At 44.2% G+C, this 13508-nt stretch overlaps 1 protein-coding gene across 2 annotated transcripts in view; it reads left to right on the top strand.

Annotated features, from left to right (window-relative positions):
- Positions 1-13508, top strand: part of GPC6 (glypican 6) — a 3590060-nt gene that overhangs the window by 3091503 nt on the left and 485049 nt on the right. The window lies entirely within an intron of this gene.

Genomic DNA, 13508 nt, shown 5'->3' on the forward strand with positions numbered 1-13508 from the left:
TCAGTTTAGTTAGTACTGGTGTCCAATGACCTCAGAAGGATGACTAACAGAGCAGCCCTGCTGCTCCGCCTGCAGATTAAACTGATGAAAGGCAAATGTCATCTTGCAGATAATCCTCACACTCAGGATGACGAGACAGAGCAGCCCTGCTTGCAGATTTTACTGCCTACAGAGTCTGAAATTAAATCTGAGATCTTATAATTTGCAGCATTCGTGCGCTCGTGCTAAAGGGACACAGAGAGACTAGTTACTTATAAGTCAGTGGCAGCAGCGCCTGCCCAGTGGCGGAAACTAGTACGAAACTAAACAGTAACTTTACTTACTTGAACTGCTCTGTCAGTCAAGACTGATGTCTTACACCGACATGGTCTAGTCCGGTGGCTGCAGCGGAAAGCCACACGGGGTCATGGCCACACTACAGATGATGACCGGCACCACCAGTGACTCTGGCAGACTCCCCGCAGCTTCTGCAATCATGCCTCTCATTAGGCAGCGCCGCGGCCCGGCAGGCCATTATGCTGAGTGTAGTCTGCGCGGTCCGGGTCGAAGAGGCTGCCATCCCGCGGCCGCCCGGTCAGAACGTCACTGCCTGGTAATATTAATTAATTATGCGCAGCCAGTAGCAGTACAGCAGGGGTGAGCGCACTGACATGATTCCACTCGGCGGACTCCGACCAGTCAGCCGCCGCTTCCTGAGGTCACATCCAGATTAATAATACCCCCCCACAGCACACCACAGCCAGTAACTGTTACTGCAGCTCAGGGCAGGTTTGAAATCGGCAGAGTGGTGTCAGTCACAGTGACTCAGACAGCCCGACCGCCCGTGCGGCGCCATGGCTTAGGCCGCAGATTGTAACATTGTAGCAGCACTCTCAATGCCAGAGCTGAGGAGCAGACAAGAATTGAACATTAACTGTTTATGAGCTACTAGCTGCTGGCGGCACGTCTGCTGGGAACAGCAGAGTCGGTGGGCTAGCACTGAGGTGTAGCCAGTTTTGTGGCAATAAAAATGTGTGATAAAGCATTTCAGTGCAGTAATGAACACCACACTGAAATGCGTTAGAGTCACACGTGATGTGTGATACTTGGCAGGCCTGCAGATGAAGTGGCAGTGGGTGCAGGTGAAAGGTCTTACTGTGGAGTGTGGTAGGCGGGGTGGCATTGTGTGTTTGTAGCTGCATCTAGGTTTGAGAGTGTAGAGCTCAGCAATGGTGTATCTTTGTTTAGCAGGAGGGCCAGGAGTCATGGCGCTGGGTGCGGTCGAGGTTCGGACCGGCGCAGACAGGTTTTGCCTTTGGTATTACAGTGGCGTGCCCACTGTGCGTCACACTGCAGCCTGCATTAAGTAGATCCTGAGGTAGGTGGAGCTTCTGTTGGTAGGAATCACAGAGAGTGGAAAAATGCGGTAGTTAAGACCCCAGCAGGAAATCCGGGCAGCCACTGTTTCACTGGTTCAGACTGGAACAATCAAGAACTGATGTAAAGAAGTGAATGGTAGAATGTGAAGCTGGAATGTTCTTTTAGGATGTTGCTTGTGTATACATGTATATTTCACTGAGCGCCTAAAACCCTGGCTCTGTACGTGTGCCATCATATAGGTATACAACTGTTACCACGCATTTTTTGCCACCCACTACACTTACAACGCAAGCATTACCACGCATACAATTACAACGCATTGCGCTGGGGGGCGCTCTAGGATAGGGAAAACGTTTAATTTTATATCCAACACCTTCCCTAGTATCCACGGGGACTGGAGTTGGAATATAAAATTATACTTACCACTATCCAGCACCTCAAAGCGCTATGCGTTGTAACGGTATGCGTTGTAAATACCGCGTTGTAATGGTATGCGTGGTAATGGTATGCGTGGTAACGTCATACATCCATCATATATTTATTAAATGTATTAATAGATCTATCAAATACATTGTGGAGGCATTAAAGTACTTCATAAAACTATTATGAACGTACAATGAATACTTTTTATATGGCTTTTTTCAGCTCAAAATGCCTATTGACAGAAAATAATGGTTAGAGATCATATGGATCAGTGGGCCCATGAATAACCACCACAGACCCAAGTGGTAGATTGCTACAGGATAAGAAGCTCTGGAATGTACAATATTCCACTAACCTATTGTGTGCACCATTGCAAAAAACTCAAGTCAGGCTATTTTAGTAGATCTGGCTTACATGAGTTCTAGGCATGTTTGTGCTATGCCTGATCCGTTACACCCTCTTTACATATATTAACAGGTTTTTTCACTAGGGAAAGATATTTGGCACAGCCTTCACATCAACTTTTGCCACAACAATTTCTTTAGAGTACAAAAGTTGATTTGTGCTGCAATATACACCACTATGTGTTGCAAATCTCATGTGTTGATCAATAGTTCCTCTGGGACTATGTTTTTACATTTAAATATTTCAACCTAAAAAACTATAATTATGAAATGCAAGTCACAGCCTGCTGCTGGTCCCATATGGACTGCTCCCTTTGAGTTTTTCTGCCTGCCAAATCTGTTTCAACTTGTTCTTTCAAACATTGAAATGTTATTAAAAACATCCTTTCAACTGAGCTTGCCTCCTTTCTTGGCCCTTACTAGTAGCTTAGAACTATCCTAGTCCACAGCGTGCTAAACATGCATCCCACCGATCAGCACGCCCTGTGATGGAACCATCAGCCACATATCATCAAAAGTGGTTGGTCCAGTGCATAAGATACTGTTTCCACATCAATCACAAAATCCATTTCTATACGTGTTGTCCATCAGACTGTGGCACTCCCCTTCTGATTTGTGTAACTGGCAAGTGTGGCAAAGTTTGCCTAGAAATCAAGGTCTTTATGTGTATTGTCATTACATTTTTTACACGTAACTGCTATTCCCTTTTCAACTCTTCCTCCATACTCCTTAGTAGCATTGACCCCAGATATATTTATTTCTACCCTTCCCTATGGATCCTCCTCCCTTTCCCCTATCAGTTGGTACATTCCACTATTTTGGAATGACAATTGTAAACCTTGTTGAAGAGTTCTGTTATGACTGGTGATAGAGTGTTAGCTTGGGGATTTTTTTTGTGTGGCGTTGTTGCTTGCAGGCATTGGAATGTGTGAAGTAGGATAGCTGTGAGGTAATGTGGTTTGTGGGATATGACAAAGTGTTATGGAGGGTGGTTGGGACTTGATGCTTGGAACTGGAAGGGGTAGGTCGATACTTTGTCCAGCTGATGCAGAGTTGTTAATAAAGGATCTATATACATCTTTTGGAGCGTATTTCGTTACTACATTATGGTTACTGGATAAACCTTTTAGTCATCATATACCAGTGTATGATCACTTCATGTATTTTCCATTCTATTTATAAGTTTTGCTTGTATGGGGATCCCTTGCTCATGTGCCAGAGGATCCAAGCTGTAACCAGGGCCACTAGAATTATGCAATCCTGTGGCCGTTGTGTTTTCCCCCTAATTATAGTTTTGCCTGAGTGGCCACATAATCCATTTGCTGCTACTTAATTTGCAGATGTTACCATAAAATGTGTTTCTAGCTCACAAGGATCAAATGTTTTTTTAACAAGGCAGTGACAAGTGTTTTTTTGCACAGTGAAGGCCTTTCCCTTTTAGTGTTAAACTGTTGATAATGAGGTGTAACCTTTGCCCATACTGTGTTGACTTGTGTGGCAAAAATACCAAATAATGCAGAAATACTGCCACAAAATGTGCTGCATTACACTGCGTTATTTGCCCTTTTTCATGACACATTATTTAGTCAACCCTGCCTCATAATGTGGTTCATCCCTGTCATATAATTCCAGAGGCCCTGGCTATACCTCACGGATGAAGGCTAAAAGGCTGAAAAATATGTGTGGTTGCTTAGGTTCCCTTCTTGAAGTGGCCTCCCTTGGCAGTTCAGGATGGACTCTTCCCATGAGAAGTAGGGTCAGTTGATTTGCACGAGGAAGGCCTCTGTGGATAGTGGCACAGGGGGCGAAAAACGATGGGTTGGAATGGTACCCCAAGCCAATGCCAGTATTTTGACTATTTGTAGGGCGTTTAGGTGGGATGAAAAAACTGGGGGGTCTCTCAAAGGGGTGGTGCCGATGCAATTAAAGGCGTGGCTTAAAAACACAAAAGCTAAGAATCTGTGCCTTAGCCTAGCGTGCAGCGCAACTGATATGTTGCTGTTTCTGTCCTTCTATCCAGATGTATAATGTAACAAGTAACATTACACCTACAACAATCCAGGGCTATTGGCTTTGTCAAAGGTTGTTAGTTGCGTAAGAAACAAAAAAGCAACAACTACAGCTTCGTTGTATATAATATTGAAAATTCTTCAGGTGGTTCTGAAATGATGAGACCGCGAAATAACTAAAACGAGTCTCTTTGAAGTTAAATCAAAAGCACTGAAAGGTAGTACTGCTGCAGAGTTAAGTTTTTTTCATCCTGAGGATAAGGGCAAAAAAAACGAAGAGCCTGATAGAGACCCGTCTGAGCACCTGCTTTTTAGAACTGCTGTTGCTGAGCCATAAAGATACACATATGATGGACGGAATGAAGAGCAAATCAAACATTCACCCCGAGTCAAAGGATCTGGGTTAACTCCATGTCACCCCAATTTAGAACCAGCCATATACAAATCAGTCTTGACCCTGTTCCCCATGGGAACAGCCCAGCCCGAACTGCCAAGCTAGTTCCTTGCTGGACCTGGGACAGGTAGGCAGGACCCGGCTCACTTAAAGCTCTGACTATTTGCAAGCAATCCATGTACCTTTCACCAGGCCTATTCTCTGCATTCATTTAAGGTCATCTCGATATCACATTTAAGAACATATTGTTTAGCTCTTTTCTTTCAAGCGACGTCACACCCAATCTATTAGTTCGAAACTCATTAAAGCAGTTTACACAGAAGCCTGAAAGACGAATAGGCAATTTTCAACCACAATGCGTTTCACTATTGAACAGCCTTCCTGAGGTATTTCCATAATTGTATAAGCCCGGCTAGATAAACACATGGAAATTGTTCTTCTGTCCGCGTTCAGCAAAGGCTGCCAACACAACACCTAGTTAACTCATCTCGTGCTATTGATTTGTCTCACTGTTGGCGCATAGCGCCCCCTGGGCATTCGGAAGCATTGTTTGTTGTGGGAAATTATACTTGAAAGAAGCAGGCTTCTCGACTGGCATAATCCACACTATATATTTGACATTATATTTTTTTGTTTTTAGTCTCTTTGTGCATTTGTCGATTTATTGCACAGGCGAAGTCCACAGGACAACTCGCAAATTCATTGAAAAAAGGGCCCACTTATACAAATTCCACAAGCCGTCTACAGCAAGTTACCATATGAATCAAATATCCGTTAAAGTCGGAATGAATAGCCGCCCAGCCATCGTTTCTGACACTTTTTTCAAAACAAAGCAGTGGGGAAGGCTCGGGTACTTTTTTTACCACGTTCATAAAATCAATTCCGCATCCAACGGAGCAGAAAATAATCCTGTTTTTCGCTCTTTTTTGAAGTCCGACTTCAATCCTCGTAAGGCGCTTAGCTCGTAGCAGCGTCCAGGTCTCATGTTTGAATGTAGGAAGTGTCCTCTCAACCAGGGGCCTACAAGTGGTGCCAAGGGCCCTAATGCAGGCGAGGCAAATGACCTCCAGCCCATTCTTTTGGAGGGGAGGAAAAGCTATAATTGGGGCGCAGTAGGCCCCGTAGACTCACGCGCCACGTGCCACTGCAACTGCTGCGCCTCTGGTTTCTGCGACCTTTCTTCTAATCCCTTCATGTACGTCAGGCTACTGGGATGTCAACACAGTACCCTTAGAATTCAGCTGATAGTGAATAGTACATTTTACGGATAAGTAATATTAGCTAACGATTTCGTGGCAGTCATTTTCCTCTTGGGGTCACAAACCGAGAATAAATACAACATTTGAATGAAACGACAGGGGAATGCTAAATCATACCTGCTTCTAATTTAAGCGAGTTTTCAAACGAGTTTGTAAGCTGGTGCTATTTTTAAATACACAATCATTGCATCTATTAAACTTTCAGAACTAGACAAGAATAAACCATTAAATGTACCACAGAGCTTATGTAACATGATTGCTGTATATTGGTCCTGGATTGACTTGTTTACTGGAGCGATAGCTGAGTGTGAATCTCGCCCCGGAGGATAAAGAATAACATAAAGGGCTGAAACTCCTGCATAAACGTGCCACTGGTTGAGCCACATCCTCATTTTATGTGACTAAAATCAGGTCTGCCAGAAACTCCCCTAAAGAACTCTTTAAGGTGGTAAAAGAGCTCTCTACTCCCCCTGTCCAACATTCCATGGAGAACTCGCAAATGTTCTGCGACAAAGTTGCGGTCTACTTTAGGGACAAGATCCTGAAATCGACCCAGTCTTCAACATCAATGAGGATAGGTATTTCCCCCTTGTTTGACCCAGGTGACCCTGCTGACCTGCACTTCCCCACAGTTCTGTCAGTGTGTCCTCCTGTTTCATCATTCCTCCAATCGCCTCATGAATATGAAAGCAGGCTCACCTGATGATCCCTGTCCAGCTAAAGTCTTGCAACCCTCCAGATCAGATTGTGACTTTTTTGGTCAAAGTCTTCAGACAATCAGATACTAACAACGGGAGTGTAATCCAGTCTTTGGAAGGAAACTTTAGTAATTCCTCTTCAAAAGAAACCAAATGGGGACCCAGAGGGCACCAAGAACATTTGCCAGTCTCTTTACTGCCAGCACTGCCAAAAATGCTTCAAAAATGTATAAAAATGAGTTGGCTAAGTTTCACTGAATGGGTTCAGAAGTGGTCATAGTATGGAGTAGGCGCTGGTTTCCGCTGCAGGTTCCATTTGTTGCCAAGTTGACCAGGGGGTGCCGCTATCTTGGTAATGTCGGCTCTGTCAGCAGCATTTGCCACAATATCACTGGTCTGCCTGGCCCAAAGATTACATCAGGTAGGGGTGAGGGTCACTGCACTGGACCTTCTTTGTTACTATCTGACAGATAGAATTCAAACAGCTGCTGTAATTTTAGAGAAGATACTTTCAAGCTCCCCTGTGGGTTCTGCAGGCTCCTCCCTCAGCCTCACCTTATTCAATCTGTATGTCTCTCCACTCACTGAGCTGGTGTGCTCGTTCGACTTTCAGGTGTTATTCTATGCAGATGACTCTCCAATTGTTGTCTCCATTTCAGACAATCTGCTGTTGGTAGCAGACAAGTTCAAGCAATGTTAAATGACATCAGTGTCTGGATGAAGAATAATTGTTTAAAATGTAATGCTGAAAAAATAGAGATCTTGGTTTTTAGGGCGCAGCACTCGATGTGGTCTGAACTTTGGTGGCCAGAGACCTGTGGTCCTTTACCATCTCTGGTTGAATCTGCTAAAAACCTAGGGGTTATTTTTGATAACACTATTACATTTGATGCCCAGGTCAGCAGGACTGTGAGTTCCTGCTTCTTTCAGACCCTTGATAAGCATCTTTGCTCTTATCCCATCTAAACTCTGAGTGGCAGTGGCTATAGCTTTAATCACATCTTGTTTAGACTATTATAATACTTTTTATTTGAACATCAATCAGTCCTCGCTGAATAGACTACAGGTCATTCAGAATGCGGCAGCCCGCCTGATTCTTATAACAACTACTGTTAGAATGGGGAGAATCCTTCGCCCAACTCTCAAGTGCATAAAGCGAGGGAATGCACTGTGCCATCCTGGAGTAAATTGAAAGATCAGGATTACTTTGAAAAAACATAGGTTCTAGTCTTCTTCAACAGGAACAGGGCAGTTGGTCATATCAAGTGGACAGAAAGTAACAAAAACCCTTTAACAAAGGTCACTGCAGATACCAACCATCATAATTTCAGACCTGGCCGCATTAGGTTTTTAGCCATTATTGGACCATTAGGTACTTAATTTTCACTGTGCATCACTGAGATTGTTAATCTTTAAATCCTTTCTCCTGCATCTTCCAATGGAAATAGGTATCGTTGGTACGCACACGCAAGTATAAGTCAAGGAAACACATGAACTGTGCTATAGGCTGGCAACAGATATAAAAAAGTTTGAGTGACAACTATGGCTTCAGGGAAATGTCTTATTTGACAGGCTAATGGGGGTAAGAAAGATCATCTAGACGGGAAGCACAAGGATATGGCTAAGTAAGACCTGGATGGTGTCACTTACCCAGTTTTAAATTAAGATGGGCTAGATGTTTACAATATTGTTTAAAAAAATAACCCCACCAACACTAGCAATATCCTTTGTACACTTAATACCAGCGGAAAGAAAAGATGTACTTCTTGTTTAGATACATATTAATATTTGCTAAATTAATGCCTGGCAGATTGGAAAATTGCATTATTCACATGAAAAATTCTGTAAAGAGCCAGAAAAAGGACTCTGCCAAATATACCTTAATTAAAAAGGAATATGAGACCTGTTGGCACCAAAGCCTCATAAAGGACTTGATACTGCAAAGAGTAGTTGTACATTTCAATTTCTTTTCTGACTCTTGACTGGACCCATTCCTTCTTCACCGGTCGGACCCAGACTGTCACTGTTCCTATCAGAACCCACAGAGATCAGCTGTCGAGTCTCCCTGTGATCATCCGTGAGCACTACCCATTTTAACATCTACATGGCCCCCCTCACAGTCATCGTCAGAAGCCATGGACTAAACATTTTCTTCTATGCTGACGACACCCAGCTGATCCTTTCCCTCACCGATGAACCCTCAACTACTGGAGCCAGAGTCCACAGAGGAAAGGCCGTTGCAACAAGGACGAAGGACAGCTGTCTCAAGCTCAGGACCGAAGTCCTCATCCTGCGACCAACCACGTCAGCCAGAGACGACTCCTAGTGGCCTGCTGCTCTGGGTGCTCCCCCCACCCAGACGGACCATGCACACAACCTTGGCATCATACTGGACTATTCGCTCATGACGGACCACCAAATTAATGCAGTTTCCTCGGTCTGCTTCCACAGACTCTGCCTGCTCTGAAAGACCTTCAAATGGATCCCCATAGAATCCAGAAGATTGGTCACCTACGCACTCACCACCAGCAGACTCAGCTACAGCAACGCACTCTATGCTGGTACCACCAAGAAATAGCTCAACAAACTACAGTATGTCCAAAACACTGCCACCAGACTGGTCCGCAACATCCCCCACTGCAGTCACATCACACAGCACCTCTGACAAATGCACTGGCTTCCAGTCAGCAAAAGAGTTACTTTCAAGCTTCTCACTCAGTCCTAAAAAGCCCTACACAACGAAGGACCTGCATTGCCTGAATCACCACCTCACATTCCATGTACTCACCAGACAACTCCGATACGCCCATCTCGCCCTCACCTCCATCCCCAGGATCCACAAGGCCAGAACCGGAAGAAGGTAATTCTCCTACCTTGCCGTCAAAACACGGAACTCCTTGCTCCTGCTCCACAGGCAATCAGCGTCACTGACCCAATTCAGAAAGGACCTCAAGACCTGGTTCTTCGAGTAATCCGCCACCCAGGCCGACTAGCAGTCCCCCTCCCACCTCCAGTGCCTTGATAACCTCACTGGTGAGTAGCCGTGTTTTGCAAGCCCTTTGTTGGTAATTATGGAAATCCATTTAAAATAAGTTAATTTGAAGGCAGATTTACTAAATTTTGACTTATCATAGTACCTTGTGCTCCGTTGCGTGAAAGGGAAAGCACATGACAGCACCATATTTACAAATATATTGTACGGTTTCTACCCCTCCTGCACTGACGCACATTTGGCTACCTTGCTCGAAGGTACACACACTTATACCATAGTGCAAGGTTGTATACGCGATGCCAACATAGGTTTTGTACTGGAAAGGTACTCTTCCAGTGCAAAATACTTTGCTTAGAAAATGATTAACACTTTCCCCACGTTGTATGTGTGATGTACAGTGCAGCACATATGCAGAGATAAAAAAAATTTGAGAAAAGAAAGGTTGTCTCGCATTTAATGACTGTCTCAAGAAGATTCGTTTTGGAGCAGTCTTGTCAACCTTTTATAGTAGGTAGGGCTCTGTGTTAAAATCCATGGGTGGTTCTATGGAACATCCATGTAGCTCTTTTTTGAAGTCCGACTTCAATCCTCGTAAGGCGCTTAGCTCGTAGCAGCGTCCAGGTCTCATGTTTGAATGTAGGAAGTGTCCTCTCAACCAGGGGCCTACAAGTGGTGCCAAGGGCCCTAATGCAGGCGAGGCAAATGACCTCCAGCCCATTCTTTTGGAGGGGAGGAAAAGCTATAATTGGGGCGCAGTAGGCCCCGTAGACTCACGCGCCACGTGCCACTGCAACTGCTGCGCCTCTGGTTTCTGCGACCTTTCTTCTAATCCCTTCATGTACGTCAGGCTACTGGGATGTCAACACAGTACCCTTAGAATTCAGCTGATAGTGAATAGTACATTTTACGGATAAGTAATATTAGCTAACGATTTCGTGGCAGTCATTTTCCTCTTGGGGTCACAAACCGAGAATAAATACAACATTTGAATGAAACGACAGGGGAATGCTAAATCATACCTGCTTCTAATTTAAGCGAGTTTTCAAACGAGTTTGTAAGCTGGTGCTATTTTTAAATACACAATCATTGCATCTATTAAACTTTCAGAACTAGACAAGAATAAACCATTAAATGTACCACAGAGCTTATGTAACATGATTGCTGTATATTGGTCCTGGATTGACTTGTTTACTGGAGCGATAGCTGAGTGTGAATCTCGCCCCGGAGGATAAAGAATAACATAAAGGGCTGAAACTCCTGCATAAACGTGCCACTGGTTGAGCCACATCCTCATTTTATGTGACTAAAATCAGGTCTGCCAGAAACTCCCCTAAAGAACTCTTTAAGGTGGTAAAAGAGCTCTCTACTCCCCCTGTCCAACATTCCATGGAGAACTCGCAAATGTTCTGCGACAAAGTTGCGGTCTACTTTAGGGACAAGATCCTGAAATCGACCCAGTCTTCAACATCAATGAGGATAGGTATTTCCCCCTTGTTTGACCCAGGTGACCCTGCTGACCTGCACTTCCCCACAGTTCTGTCAGTGTGTCCTCCTGTTTCATCATTCCTCCAATCGCCTCATGAATATGAAAGCAGGCTCACCTGATGATCCCTGTCCAGCTAAAGTCTTGCAACCCTCCAGATCAGATTGTGACTTTTTTGGTCAAAGTCTTCAGACAATCAGATACTAACAACGGGAGTGTAATCCAGTCTTTGGAAGGAAACTTTAGTAATTCCTCTTCAAAAGAAACCAAATGGGGACCCAGAGGGCACCAAGAACATTTGCCAGTCTCTTTACTGCCAGCACTGCCAAAAATGCTTCAAAAATGTATAAAAATGAGTTGGCTAAGTTTCACTGAATGGGTTCAGAAGTGGTCATAGTATGGAGTAGGCGCTGGTTTCCGCTGCAGGTTCCATTTGTTGCCAAGTTGACCAGGGGGTGCCGCTATCTTGGTAATGTCGGCTCTGTCAGCAGCATTTGCCACAATATCACTGGTCTGCCTGGCCCAAAGATTACATCAGGTAGGGGTGAGGGTCACTGCACTGGACCTTCTTTGTTACTATCTGACAGATAGAATTCAAACAGCTGCTGTAATTTTAGAGAAGATACTTTCAAGCTCCCCTGTGGGTTCTGCAGGCTCCTCCCTCAGCCTCACCTTATTCAATCTGTATGTCTCTCCACTCACTGAGCTGGTGTGCTCGTTCGACTTTCAGGTGTTATTCTATGCAGATGACTCTCCAATTGTTGTCTCCATTTCAGACAATCTGCTGTTGGTAGCAGACAAGTTCAAGCAATGTTAAATGACATCAGTGTCTGGATGAAGAATAATTGTTTAAAATGTAATGCTGAAAAAATAGAGATCTTGGTTTTTAGGGCGCAGCACTCGATGTGGTCTGAACTTTGGTGGCCAGAGACCTGTGGTCCTTTACCATCTCTGGTTGAATCTGCTAAAAACCTAGGGGTTATTTTTGATAACACTATTACATTTGATGCCCAGGTCAGCAGGACTGTGAGTTCCTGCTTCTTTCAGACCCTTGATAAGCATCTTTGCTCTTATCCCATCTAAACTCTGAGTGGCAGTGGCTATAGCTTTAATCACATCTTGTTTAGACTATTATAATACTTTTTATTTGAACATCAATCAGTCCTCGCTGAATAGACTACAGGTCATTCAGAATGCGGCAGCCCGCCTGATTCTTATAACAACTACTGTTAGAATGGGGAGAATCCTTCGCCCAACTCTCAAGTGCATAAAGCGAGGGAATGCACTGTGCCATCCTGGAGTAAATTGAAAGATCAGGATTACTTTGAAAAAACATAGGTTCTAGTCTTCTTCAACAGGAACAGGGCAGTTGGTCATATCAAGTGGACAGAAAGTAACAAAAACCCTTTAACAAAGGTCACTGCAGATACCAACCATCATAATTTCAGACCTGGCCGCATTAGGTTTTTAGCCATTATTGGACCATTAGGTACTTAATTTTCACTGTGCATCACTGAGATTGTTAATCTTTAAATCCTTTCTCCTGCATCTTCCAATGGAAATAGGTATCGTTGGTACGCACACGCAAGTATAAGTCAAGGAAACACATGAACTGTGCTATAGGCTGGCAACAGATATAAAAAAGTTTGAGTGACAACTATGGCTTCAGGGAAATGTCTTATTTGACAGGCTAATGGGGGTAAGAAAGATCATCTAGACGGGAAGCACAAGGATATGGCTAAGTAAGACCTGGATGGTGTCACTTACCCAGTTTTAAATTAAGATGGGCTAGATGTTTACAATATTGTTTAAAAAAATAACCCCACCAACACTAGCAATATCCTTTGTACACTTAATACCAGCGGAAAGAAAAGATGTACTTCTTGTTTAGATACATATTAATATTTGCTAAATTAATGCCTGGCAGATTGGAAAATTGCATTATTCACATGAAAAATTCTGTAAAGAGCCAGAAAAAGGACTCTGCCAAATATACCTTAATTAAAAAGGAATATGAGACCTGTTGGCACCAAAGCCTCATAAAGGACTTGATACTGCAAAGAGTAGTTGTACATTTCAATTTCTTTTCTGACTCTTGACTGGACCCATTCCTTCTTCACCGGTCGGACCCAGACTGTCACTGTTCCTATCAGAACCCACAGAGATCAGCTGTCGAGTCTCCCTGTGATCATCCGTGAGCACTACCCATTTTAACATCTACATGGCCCCCCTCACAGTCATCGTCAGAAGCCATGGACTAAACATTTTCTTCTATGCTGACGACACCCAGCTGATCCTTTCCCTCACCGATGAACCCTCAACTACTGGAGCCAGAGTCCACAGAGGAAAGGCCGTTGCAACAAGGACGAAGGACAGCTGTCTCAAGCTCAGGACCGAAGTCCTCATCCTGCGACCAACCACGTCAGCCAGAGACGACTCCTAGTGGCCTGCTGCTCTGGGTGCTCCCCCCACCCAGACGGACCATGC

Source organism: Lissotriton vulgaris, chromosome 8, assembly GCF_964263255.1.
Source record: "Lissotriton vulgaris chromosome 8, aLisVul1.2, whole genome shotgun sequence".
Lineage (NCBI taxonomy): Eukaryota > Metazoa > Chordata > Amphibia > Caudata > Salamandridae > Lissotriton > Lissotriton vulgaris.